The sequence below is a fragment of the Anopheles maculipalpis genome, chromosome 2RL (assembly GCF_943734695.1).
Source record: "Anopheles maculipalpis chromosome 2RL, idAnoMacuDA_375_x, whole genome shotgun sequence".
NCBI classification, from domain to species: domain Eukaryota; kingdom Metazoa; phylum Arthropoda; class Insecta; order Diptera; family Culicidae; genus Anopheles; species Anopheles maculipalpis.
The window spans coordinates 92,539,633-92,551,351 of record NC_064871.1 but is presented as its reverse complement, the minus strand read 5'-3'; the positions used below and the strand labels follow the sequence as shown (position 1 = coordinate 92,551,351).

General features: G+C 40.3%; 1 protein-coding gene across 1 annotated transcript in view; it reads left to right on the top strand.

The window, feature by feature from the left end:
- LOC126568217 (26S proteasome regulatory subunit 7) overlaps positions 1 to 11,719 on the top strand; it is a 277,427-nt gene that overhangs the window by 255,586 nt on the left and 10,122 nt on the right. The window lies entirely within an intron of this gene.

The following is an 11,719-nucleotide window of genomic DNA, read 5'->3' as shown; positions in this document are numbered from 1 at the left end:
TGATTATTTTTGGAATCTTCTGCTCCACCAATGCCGGATTTCCCATAATTTTCACTAATACTCTAGCTCAGTTCTCATATCGATTACAATCTAGAAAAAAGGAATTGGAAGTTGTTTGAGAATTACCATTAACAAGCATCTGTTGATGAGAGTCTTCAGGTTCTCCTCGTTATAAATTATTCAAAGACACGAGGTTTATTTTTAAAATTAGCTTGAAGCTTAGAAGAATCTAACTAATTTGATCGCTTTCTCCCAGCAAGAACTCTATATTCTTCTCTTTGGAATTGGAGATAATATAAATCTTATTTTGTGAAGATTAGCGCCGCTGTCAATGTACCGCCGGACGGATTACGATAGTGAAAGTGAAGCAGGTAGTTTATAAACGCTTTGGTGTAGTGTTTCATAATATTAAATTAGAAAGAGAGAGTGTATTTGAATATTTTAGTGTGAAAACTAGAATTTGTATCATTATTTTATGGCACTTTCTTGCAACAAAATCGCACTCGAAAGAACAGCATTTCAGCTACCAAAGTGTTCATCACAGTTCAGTGATAATGATTCATTTTTTGCCCTCCAATCGCACAACAAACAAACAAAAATTAATGCTGATAAATGCTGATTGCTTTTCCGCATAATGAATCAGCAAAATTGATCCTCCCTTTTGAAGTCGAAGAAAAGGTAAGTACACTGCTTTGGAAAAACCATATTTGAATTCAACTACTCCAATTGCAAAATTCCAAACCATTCGAAGGGGAAGGGGAAACGAGGGAAGTTTTTTCACTTCGCACAGAAGGGAAAGCTTCGATAATGACAAATGATAAACCATAACTGATAACGATGCCATAAACGATAACGAACTAACGAAGATCCGTCCTGCTAACGATATGGATGTGTTTTATTTTTCTCTTCTCTCCTCCATTTCGCTACTGAATAGCAGGGGGAAAAAAAAGGTGCGAAAGGAAAAATCCCGTTTTTCCAACGACCGACCGACCGGATGATTATGTTGATGATGAGAATGATGATGATCAAATCAGTTTTTCTTGTGATGAATAGCATGAATAGGGAAAAGGGCGTATTTACTCGGGCTTGGGGAACCGGGGTTGGGCGCGAGTGAAAGTGTGCGCTCACAGGTGTGTTGGGGATGAAGCTTTTTCCCGCTATTAATGTGCAAATCTAATGGAAAATTTTGCATTTCCCTGGGATGGAGAAAAACTCGCCGCAATAGACAGATAGACACGGAATGAAAATAGGAAAAATGGGAATTTTTCTTCAAATTTACAAGCATATTATACGAAACGAAGACCGAAACAAAAGAGAGAGAGAGAGAGAGAGAGAGAGAGAGAGAAGGATAATTTAATACTGCTTGACTGCTGAGTCGAGTGAAAAATAGAAATGTAAAAGCAATTCCAAAAAAACCGGATGGATTGATACATAAAGAACGTTTGTTTTCCATTTGTGAGGGCAGTTTTTCAATTCCTATTCAATGGCAAACCAAACCGGAGCTTATGCAAACGGCCGGCAGCTCTGGAGCTCTGGACTCAGGTCCAAAAAATTCAGGCCCAAACAAAAATAGGACATAAAAACGGTTCGAAACACAATGAACCATGTTGCCAGCAGCAGCAGTAGCAAACAACACTTCAAGTGGAAAAAAACGGAACAAAAAGCAGAAAACCGCATCCGATGCATCCTCGTTGCCTTTCAAGTGGGACAAAAGGTATAAACATAAACAAGTGGGAGCTGTTGCCCGAGTTGCTGCTGTTTTGTTACAGATTTAAAGCTTGTCGACAAATTTTCCCTCACCTTGTGGACGATAATAGGAAAATAAGATATCATCGGGACGCGGGGCAAACAATCCACTGCTGCAAATGGTGAAAGGTGTCAAAATGGTGCGGGCTTTTTTGTCTGCCTGCGTTTTTTCCTTACCTTTTCCGAACACGTTATACCAAAACAACAACAAACAAGGAAGGACCCTCCGAAGGATCGGCGCACCTTTCTTTTGTATGCGCCCTGGTTGGGCGTTTGTTTTGGTGGTGTGAAATTTCGTACTCCAAAAATTGTAATTATGATGATGACGCGCGCGTTTGATGCGATGAAATCTAGCGATTCGTCCTCCGGTTTTTTTTTTTTTGCTAGTAAAAGCAAATCATAAATAATACCAAACGCCAACAACACGCAACACCAGGCACCCAGAGCACCAATCAGAAGCATGACAGCTGGCGTCCCTTTTTCTTGTAGCGTTACCAAACATCGTGATGGCCCTTGAGTTGTGCGACCCCTACTATCCAGCCGCTCGCGTAGGCTTTTTCACACCCAATTTTCCCCTTAGTGGGCTGTCAAAATTGACATGGAAAGCATCAAAAACTGCAGCAAGCGGGTTGAGGCAGAACCCGGCACAGTGGAGAGTGGTTTGTTTATTAGTGCTTCTGGTCGGGCGAATGGAATAGAATAGAATAGCGGGCTTTCCTATCCGGAAGCCTCCGAGTACGAGGACCCACGTACGTGCTGTAGGGAAAACCAACAAAAAATTACCCATCAACGTTTTGAAGAGGTGGTTACATGTAGCAAAAAAGAGGACAAGCATTACGGGGGGTTTTTTTGCAGTGAAAACAGTCGTTTTTGTTGTGTATGCTGGTAGCTTAGTTTAGTTTGTAGCTGGCAGGACAGGGAATAGTCGGCCAAAAGCGCTTCGGGAGGGCCAATAATTGATGGCTGTTTTCTATAGAATAATTGAATAACTGGTTGCTGGGAAAGCAAGAAAATTGGGCAATGAAAATGGAGTTGACTTTTTGCTTCAATTTATATAAGGTTTGTGAGAAATTTATATCAGTTCTTTTAAATAATAAATTGGAGCTGAGTCTTCACACAACATGACTGGGGATTAAATCCCATCCAATCCGTAGCAGAGCTCGTTAAGCCAAGGATCACCCTACAAGATGCTTGGACTCACGGTTTTGATGATTTCTGCTTCACAGTGCCATGGTCAGATATAGTCAACAAAAAAGAAGAATTTAAACGTATCCATAAGGTCTTTCAAGCTTTCTGTCTATTGAGGTAGCTCCTCATATCGATCGTCCTAAATATCCTGTCGACTGTTTCTAAATATAATACGTGATTTACCCATCAGAGCCTCAACCAGGCTTAACGAGAGCTTTGTACATAAAACTGCGTAACATATATTCTTATTTTCTGTATCAATTCCTCGCTTATTCTGTCCCTTAAAGTCCTGATAGTCATTTTAAAGTCAAATGGCGATTCTGACACCCTTTTTGAATTGCACATTATGCTCGTCTTTGCCCAAACTTTGCTATGGCAGGCAACGTACAATCCATAAGGAGTTGAGACTCTAAGACTAAGGAGATCCTGATCCTGCAAACTAAACTAGTATGATTAAACAATTAGACTTGCTGGGAAAAGGATCTAATACAAAGCATAAATGCTTTCTGAGCATTGTCAAATGTCCCGAGGTGGTGATAGTTTTAGATATGTTTTGGAGAAATATAAGAGGATGAGTTGAAACGCTTTAAAATATTATTCATATCGTAATTTATCATAAGATCAGTTATACACTTTTGGAGGTTTTTATGAACCGTTACATGGGAAGGAAACTTTAAATGAAAGGGAGAAAGAGGCTTAAGACAACAAAATTATATTCGAGCATGTTAGTGGATCAATTTAGAAATCAGGAACGATTTACCTGTGTGAAATAATAAGGGAATGGGCTGTAGAATTTATCCCAATACCCAATAATCCCAGAACCGCTCTATAAGTTTAGAAAGAAATGCTTATGTACTTCAACTTTTCAGAGTATTTTGAATGATATTTTAGGCTTCAAGAACTTCTAGCATTGATTGCGATGCACATCATCAAATTGTAATGCCCATATCATCGTAAAATTATATTCCAAAAACATCTACTGAGACTACATTTTATGCAAAAAAAAGTATATTTTAAAACTAAAATTACCGGAAGAACACACTTCACAACGAACAACCCTTTCGACGAACATAAAAGCAACATATAATGATCATCTTTTTTTTTTTTTTTCGCCCGTCCTGCTATGAAACGTCTAAGCAAAAGGCCTCGGATTCACACTGCTACACTCTTCACCGACATTTTGTTTAGCCAGTAGAGTGTACCGCCAACGATAATTATATTGCATTCAAGCCTTTTCATCAAACCAAACGCAAATGGTCATGAAAGGAAGTCATTATAATATGCGAAATATTGTGAGCCCGAGCGGTTACTTCCGTTGCGAGTTAGTTGCACAAGCCATTTCCGCCATTTACAGCAACATTCGCGTGTGGCACAAAATGGTACGGAACGCTTTCAACCGTAGTAATTTCCCCATTTCTATGGATGGATCCTCTATGGGGACGCTTCCTATTTTTCGCACTCGCTCTCTCCAGGGAATCCGGATTGTTTATCGCGATCGTAAGCCTATCCCGGGTTCCGTCCAGGGGTTTCCGTGTGCAAATGTGGTTGACAGTGTTCCCGTTTCGCGTTCTTTGTGTTGCCTCTTTAACGCAAACATCAGCCATCTTGTGAGGTGAAAATAAAACAAAGCAACTACAAAAAAAAAACTGAAGCTATCCATTTCTATTTCTCCATTTGGCGATGACGCTGAAGGCAGCACAATATGAAACGGCTTGTGCGCTTGGGCAACTTCCTTTCCAGTTTTGGGCTCGGTGACACCAGGCACAGGGGGAAAAAGGGGTTTTTGTGTGGTATCATTGCGCGAAAACAATAAACCACCGGGCTCAAACACGGGAAACCAAATACAAAACGAAGGTCTCGTAGGGAATATGTCAAAACATTTGAAAGCAACATTCGTCATTCGTCACAACAAACCAACCAAGCAAGCTCTTCATTTACTCATTTACTTCGCTGATTTGTTTCGCCTTAATAGTGAGAATGGATAGGATGAGAAACACAACAATTATAGTCCTTTGGTTGTGTGATTTTTATTTTTTATTTTTTGCTGTCGCTGCTGTTGTTTGGACCTCTAGCAAGGAAAATAAAGAACTCCCGGGAGCATTTAATCATCCCACTAGGTGTGAAACCGGTCCGGAGTTGGTGGAAAAATAATAATCAGTAATATGAGCAGTACCATTTCAAAAACCGGGAGCATAGCCCGTGTGTGGGGCGGTAAAGAATGCTTTTCTATGTTCCCCATCCGTATATGGTAGGAGCTCCGATCGTGCAAGGCATAGTGATTCAGCACAGGTCAAAGAGCGGACGGTCAAATTTTACTAAGAATTATAGCTGAAGGTTAGAGTTTAACGTCCAGATGGCGTTACAATTTTGTAGGTAGTGCAAACCATGGAAATGTCCTCATTTAGTTTCAACTTTACATGATCCATAGGTCCATAGATCCATAGAAACGCGGTACTTTCATAACAAAGTCCATTGAATCCATCTTCGTTCTTCTAATATATTATTTACTTCATCTCTTAACGATCTCTAAGAATGTGTAATTATATTTACAGCTCGATTAATTTACTCTTGAGTCCACAAGTCTTAAGTCTGAAGTCCACAAATGGCTCGGACATTACTGGATCATCTTGTAAACCTTGCAGTGAAACAGGAAAACAAGTGGACAGGAGTTGCTCTAGGATGACTTCTGTGGAGAAATCAATCGAATCTCCCACATAGGTTGATAGGCTTAGAAATATTGGAAAATAGTAGAAACAATCATCGCACCACTTCTATCTTCAAACTTTGGGTTTTTCCCCGTAGAGGTGTTGATCACTATTGACGTTTATATTGCGCGATCCACTTCTTCTGATGTCTGTTTTCCTTGGAGAGAATAAATGATTTGAATTTTAAGCTTTTTTAAAGCTCATTTTAAAACGAAAAAATGCCTTAGCTTAGTACATATATAGATTCAAGTATTGTATATAGTTAGAAGCAATAAAATAGATAAGAAACAATAATGTTATTTAAAAGAACTATTCCATTTCCAGTAAAGAAAGTTTAGTTCAAGACCATTACTTTGTGTTCTAAGGTTTTGTTTTTTTTTTAATTTTCAATCCAATGTCCACACCCAGAACCATCGTGCCTGTGTGGGGATGTGTGGACTCCTACCTTCAAGGTAGGAGTCCAACTTCAAGAGGATATTTAGGTTTCCATCCACTTGCATTAGGTTTCCCGGCGGTCCTTACCTATTTGCTGCTAACGATCGTGTGTGTGTGTGTGTGTGTTCATTTCAATCTCCAATTCTGAATCTGCTTTACTCGCTTCTCCACTCCCCACGTGCCACGAGAGCCTTTTGAAAGCACTTTATTCGATTACTTACCGATCGAGATTCATTATATTTTTCTGAACCATTTCCCATCATCCGGTCCGTCGGCCTCGCACCAACTCGCACCATTCCCGCCAACGGGTTTTCCCCCACCTTTTGTGACAGGTTCGAGCTGCTTGATGTCTTCTTTTTACCTTGAAAATTCATTGCTCCATCTCGTCTAACCAATCAGCAGCATCATTTCTCATCATTAGGAAATTTGATCATAGTGAGAAGGAGAAATTGTTGTGCGCCTTACAAATTGGAAGTAAACCGAACCCCGAAGCCACCGTGCGAAAGGCTAAAGCTGGTGGTGATGAAGGACGGCCAACGGTGACAAAACTTCGAACCTTGTATTGTCTCCCGCGGGCACAGGGAGTTGTGGCAGCAATGTGCCGCTTAAAAATCTCGAACCAAAACCAATCCATTCCACACACTATAATGTCCTTTTGGTTTGTTTGGATTCTTTCTTCTTTACTCTCTCTCTCTCTCTTTCTCCTTGTTTTGTTTTCTAAAAGAAGCAAACTTTTGATGTTTTTAAAAAAAAATTAGACTTTTGTGGTTGATGATAAAATGATTGTGTTTATTGCTTCCGGGCCCAAAACGGGAATTAAGCTGGTAATCCTATTACTGCGAGACATAAACAGTTTTGTGACCTGACAGATTATGCTCGTTATGTGAGCAGTTCTGTGTTCTGCATGAATGGGCCAAATGCTTGTGGTTGGTGTAAAATGGTGCAAAAGAAAAAAAGGTATCCATTTCTTCTAACGATGTGATGATTTGTGAAAGGAAATCTTGAGTTGAGTCTTTGAAGTGTGTTTGTCTTCTTTGAGAAAAAACGATAGAAAAAACCCGATAAGCTAATGGGGGAAAATTGTAATGAGATTTCCTTCGATGCTGGCTAAGTACAAAAAATCGGAATAAATATTTTTAAAAGCATAATTTATGTCTCATACGTGCATATATTTTGAATTCCTTCTTCACCGCTTGACCTTCATGTTTCTCGAGTGAAATGAGCTTTTCATAATTCTAAACCACATTTTAAAATACTTTGGCATGCTTTTATGGTGTAAAACAAAATGTAGATATAACCTGTGCTGGACTGTATGTTACAGTTTGAGAGGCATCAACAGTCGTTTAGGTACGTTTTGCTCTCGATCTATCATCCTTTACTAGACTGCTTAATAGTAAAAGTAGAATAAATGAGCACAACGTTGATGAAAAAAGTAATTTTACCTTTAAAATGAGTCAACAAGGACGAGTTTGTGGTTTTATTCAATAATTCAATCAGTGGAAAACAACGGCCCAAACAAATAATGAACCACAAACATTTATTTGTGCCACACGACATCCATTGCCGAGCGGTTGGAGCCCGAAAACCACTAGCCGAACGCCGGCTAGTTGATATACTGAGTGACTGGGTTAGATCTTTGAAGCCTTAAGACCCCACTATTTGATTTCCACAAGTGATCACTTCCACAGCTTGCAAGTCAAAAGCTAGATTTGTATCGAAGAACAACTCAAAGATCCTTAATGTGGCTCGTGCGCACCATGAGCTTCATTAATGATTCTTTTCAGTCCAACGATCAGCAAAAGGTATTGGTCAGGGCTGTTGGCTGACTTATATAGCGACGTGCTGCTACTAGCACGCTTTTATAGGATTATTTTCTCGAATACTTTCGCCCCTTGATCATCAAATTAAGTAATTCCTCTGTTGTTTCGTTGCTTGAGATTAATATAAATTTTATTTTAAGCTAACGATTCGAAACATCCACATCTTGTCCTGAATCGATCGTTTGAGATAAGAAAGAGTAGAGTAAAGTTCTAAAATTATCGTTTTTTTGTATCAATTACTCACTAATGTTGTAGAATGTATCTCACACTTGTGCTTATATGCCATTTTAGATAGTAACGTGTTCAGTTGATTATTTTGTTAATTAGTAAGTAAATCAACTGTTTCAATGCGAAATGAAAGAAGCAAAAAGCAAAAGCATCCTCAGAGTCATAATTGCAGTCGTGTAATTTCGATATTCGCATTAATCCCTCGTCAACACCACCATCAAGCAGCAACGTAGCGTGGCGAAAGGAAGGCAAACCCGACAAGCAAGGAAAAAAAGGGACCCAAAAGCGATAACAGTAGCGCAAGAGAAAAAAAGGCAAATGGTGGAAAAAATGACAAAATCACGTAATGTTATGTATTGTGTGACCGTTGACAACCATTGCCCTTGGGGTGGTGGCCATAAGTTACATAAAGGACGGCAAGGAAAAACACGAATCCTGCTGGCGCTATTGGTGACTTCTGTGGCTTCCGTGCTTCCGTGACGCAACGGGTGGAAATGCTGGAAAGGAAAAAATAGTAATTTTCCAGCCAGCGGAACCGGGTAGGTTGATGGATAATAATAATTGTGATGATGATTGTGATGACTCATAAATTGTTCAATCGATCAAGCGCGTCGCCGGAGGCAATTTGAAATCGATGTAATGGTGCGTGCGCTGCTCCGGTGTGCGTTCGCCTTTTTCTTCCCTTCCCTCCCCGGGTTGATTAGGACAAGCACGTGACGAAGCACCGGGGAAGAGTTTGTCCTCCCCAAAAACTCTCTCGAAGCGGATTTGTTGCATACTTCAGTGACAGTGTCATCAAAATAAATGTACACACGAACACACGTAGCTCGCAGACGGTGTAGAGTTAATAGCCCGGGGGGACATTTTGGGCCAACTTTCGGTTGATGATGGTGGAGACCCGTTTTCCTCCGTATTGAATTGGCGAATCGTGCAATTGAATTAATATTCCCATTTTCACTCGACACTCGACCGCTCGGCACGGAACGTGATGTCCTTTCGTCTATCTCCGAGGGCTTTGTTTATAACCGAGCGGCAATATTCACTCTGGACGGTTGGATCGCTAGTAGTTATAATAGTGTTACCGTGTTACCTTTTGTCAAGTTGATATGAAGCTCGAAATGAGGCCACTTACGGTTTGTTTTGCGAAGGGTGTCGCGGAAAAGGCGCGTGCTTGGACAATGGCTAGCAAATAGCTCATCATTGATCATTTATTCTTGATAAAATAGTATTGTTTAAGCACACTTCAGCGCAACCGAACCGATTCACAGTTTTCATTAGAGAGTTTAACCACGTGCAATGAGCAAATGAAGATGCTTTTAATGCCTGTTTTTCTTGGCTGAATAATTTATCTGCTCATTAATCACAAATATATTACAACAGCAACAGTAAATACGGAATAATCTTATATGTTTTATATAGCACAACGAAACACAAATTCAAATCCATATTTTCACCGCTCACCACTTGCGTGGTGAATTAAAGTGGTGTACGGTGTGGTGCGCCCTCTATTGAGCAATAGCGTAAGCAAAGATGCATGAAATCAATGCGCTTCTCCCATCCGATGAGATTTACAGCAAAGCTTTTGGACAGATGTTGAAGAGATTTGAAGAAAATTGCTTTTCCCAGTTTTTTGCCACATTTTTAATAAATAATATCAATAAAAACAGATCTGTAGAATGTTAAAAAACTAATCTACTTAAATGCATACCAACAACTCTCCATTATCTCCATTCGTAAAATTAAGCTTACTTGAATAAGCAACAATTTATCTAATCTGTTTGTATCGAACGACACTCTCAAGACTTCTTTCTTACTATTATGCATCGTCTCATGTACAAGCTGTTTTTTTCACTGCAAATTTTAACATAATATGAACACAATATATCGCTTCGTAACGCTTCATTAATGGTCTGCTTGAACGAAACACCAGCGCGAACAACGAAACAGAATGAAAATTTTAATTGCCGTATTCGTAGTTTGAAAGAAACGGCTTAATAGTAGATCTTATAGGAAACTTTGCTTATTGTAATAAGATACTTATTGTCTCTCTGACAAATAGCCAACATTTCTTGGTTGATTGGCTTAGCAAAGCAATTGAAGAAACAACTCATACTCATACATTTTTTAAGATAGAATAATAAACATTTTCTCTTTTTGTTCAATCGAAATAAACATATTCCTTCTTTTGCAAATGTTTTGTTAATGAACTGCTAAGTGCTGTGATCCAACACGTACACAATTCAAAGTACTACCCATCTCATGTAAACAACCATATTTCTTACTTTTTGTACTCCAAAATTAGCGTGGCAGCTTGAGTGAGTGTGTGAGCTGCATGTGGTAGTAGCCTGTGAGGAAAAGGTCACACCGCCTTGAACCGAAACTCGCGCGTTTGAACTAACGAAAGTGGCATCCTAAGTGCATGTTGTCAATCGTTCGGCTTGGAAAAGTGGCGCACAACCGCCATTCGCCAACATTTCGATCTGCCAGTGGTGTGTTGAAGTGGATCGATCCATTTGCATTTTGTACGGTGCAAATCGCATCACCGGTGAAGACACGTGGTGCAAATCATCATCATCACCATCATCATGAACGCCATAGTGCGCGCTTCACACAAGCACACGCACACACACGCACACATCACACACAAGTACCAAATTATCTTCTACCTTTTGCGACAAATGGCCCCACAAGCGCGGTGCTTTGTGGTTTTGCTTTGATCCCGAAGCCGGCTTCGCTCTTTTTTTCCGATTGTGATGCAGATTTTCTTTCCGCGAAAATGCGCTTACCGTGTTGGCATTGTTGCGAGACCCGTATGCGACCAGCGCAAGCACGTAAAGATGGCGAGGTGGGGATGAAAAAATGTTTTCGCCGGAGCCAACTATGATCGTTACTGTCCGCAGTGGAGTTTTTTTTTTTTTTCTCCAACTGCCATGCCATGAAGAAAGGGAGTGTTTCCTCCAAAACGGGGCAGGTATCGGGCAGGGCGTTACCATCTCCATTCATTAGATGTGGAGTAATTAACGCGCGTCGCAAAAAGGAAAGCGAGAAAAATCAAACAACATAATTAACTTTTCACTTGTGTGTAATGCACCTGGGAGACGCCTCCGAAAGAGAGAGAGAGAAAGAATGAATGAGTAAGAAGGAAGAAAAAGGTGCCCCGGCTGCAGCTATAAATGAGACCGTAAAAGTAAAGCGCGTATAAAAATGAAGTGGAAAACAAGCTGAAAGGCATCCCGAGAAGGCAACAACTAAAAAAAAAAAACAAGCGCGATTCCATAATTCGCAAATCGGCCAAGCACCTACACACAGAGAGATTGCATTTAGTAAGATGACTGGAACGCAATCTAAAGAGGTGCAGCGTTAAAATGGTTGAAGGCATAATTATGAATTTGGTGCGCCTGTGCATCATCCACCCAGCGTCATCATCCGTTGGCAAATATTGTTGGCACCAACGGACAAAGACTGTGGACCGTAATTTGCGACCACAGAAACAGCGCGCCGAGAGCGCCGTGAGGAATGTGGACGAGGGAGCAGGGAGTGAGATTGGAGAATTGAACTGAAAGAATTAAATAGAGGAACCAACAAAGCAACAGAAGA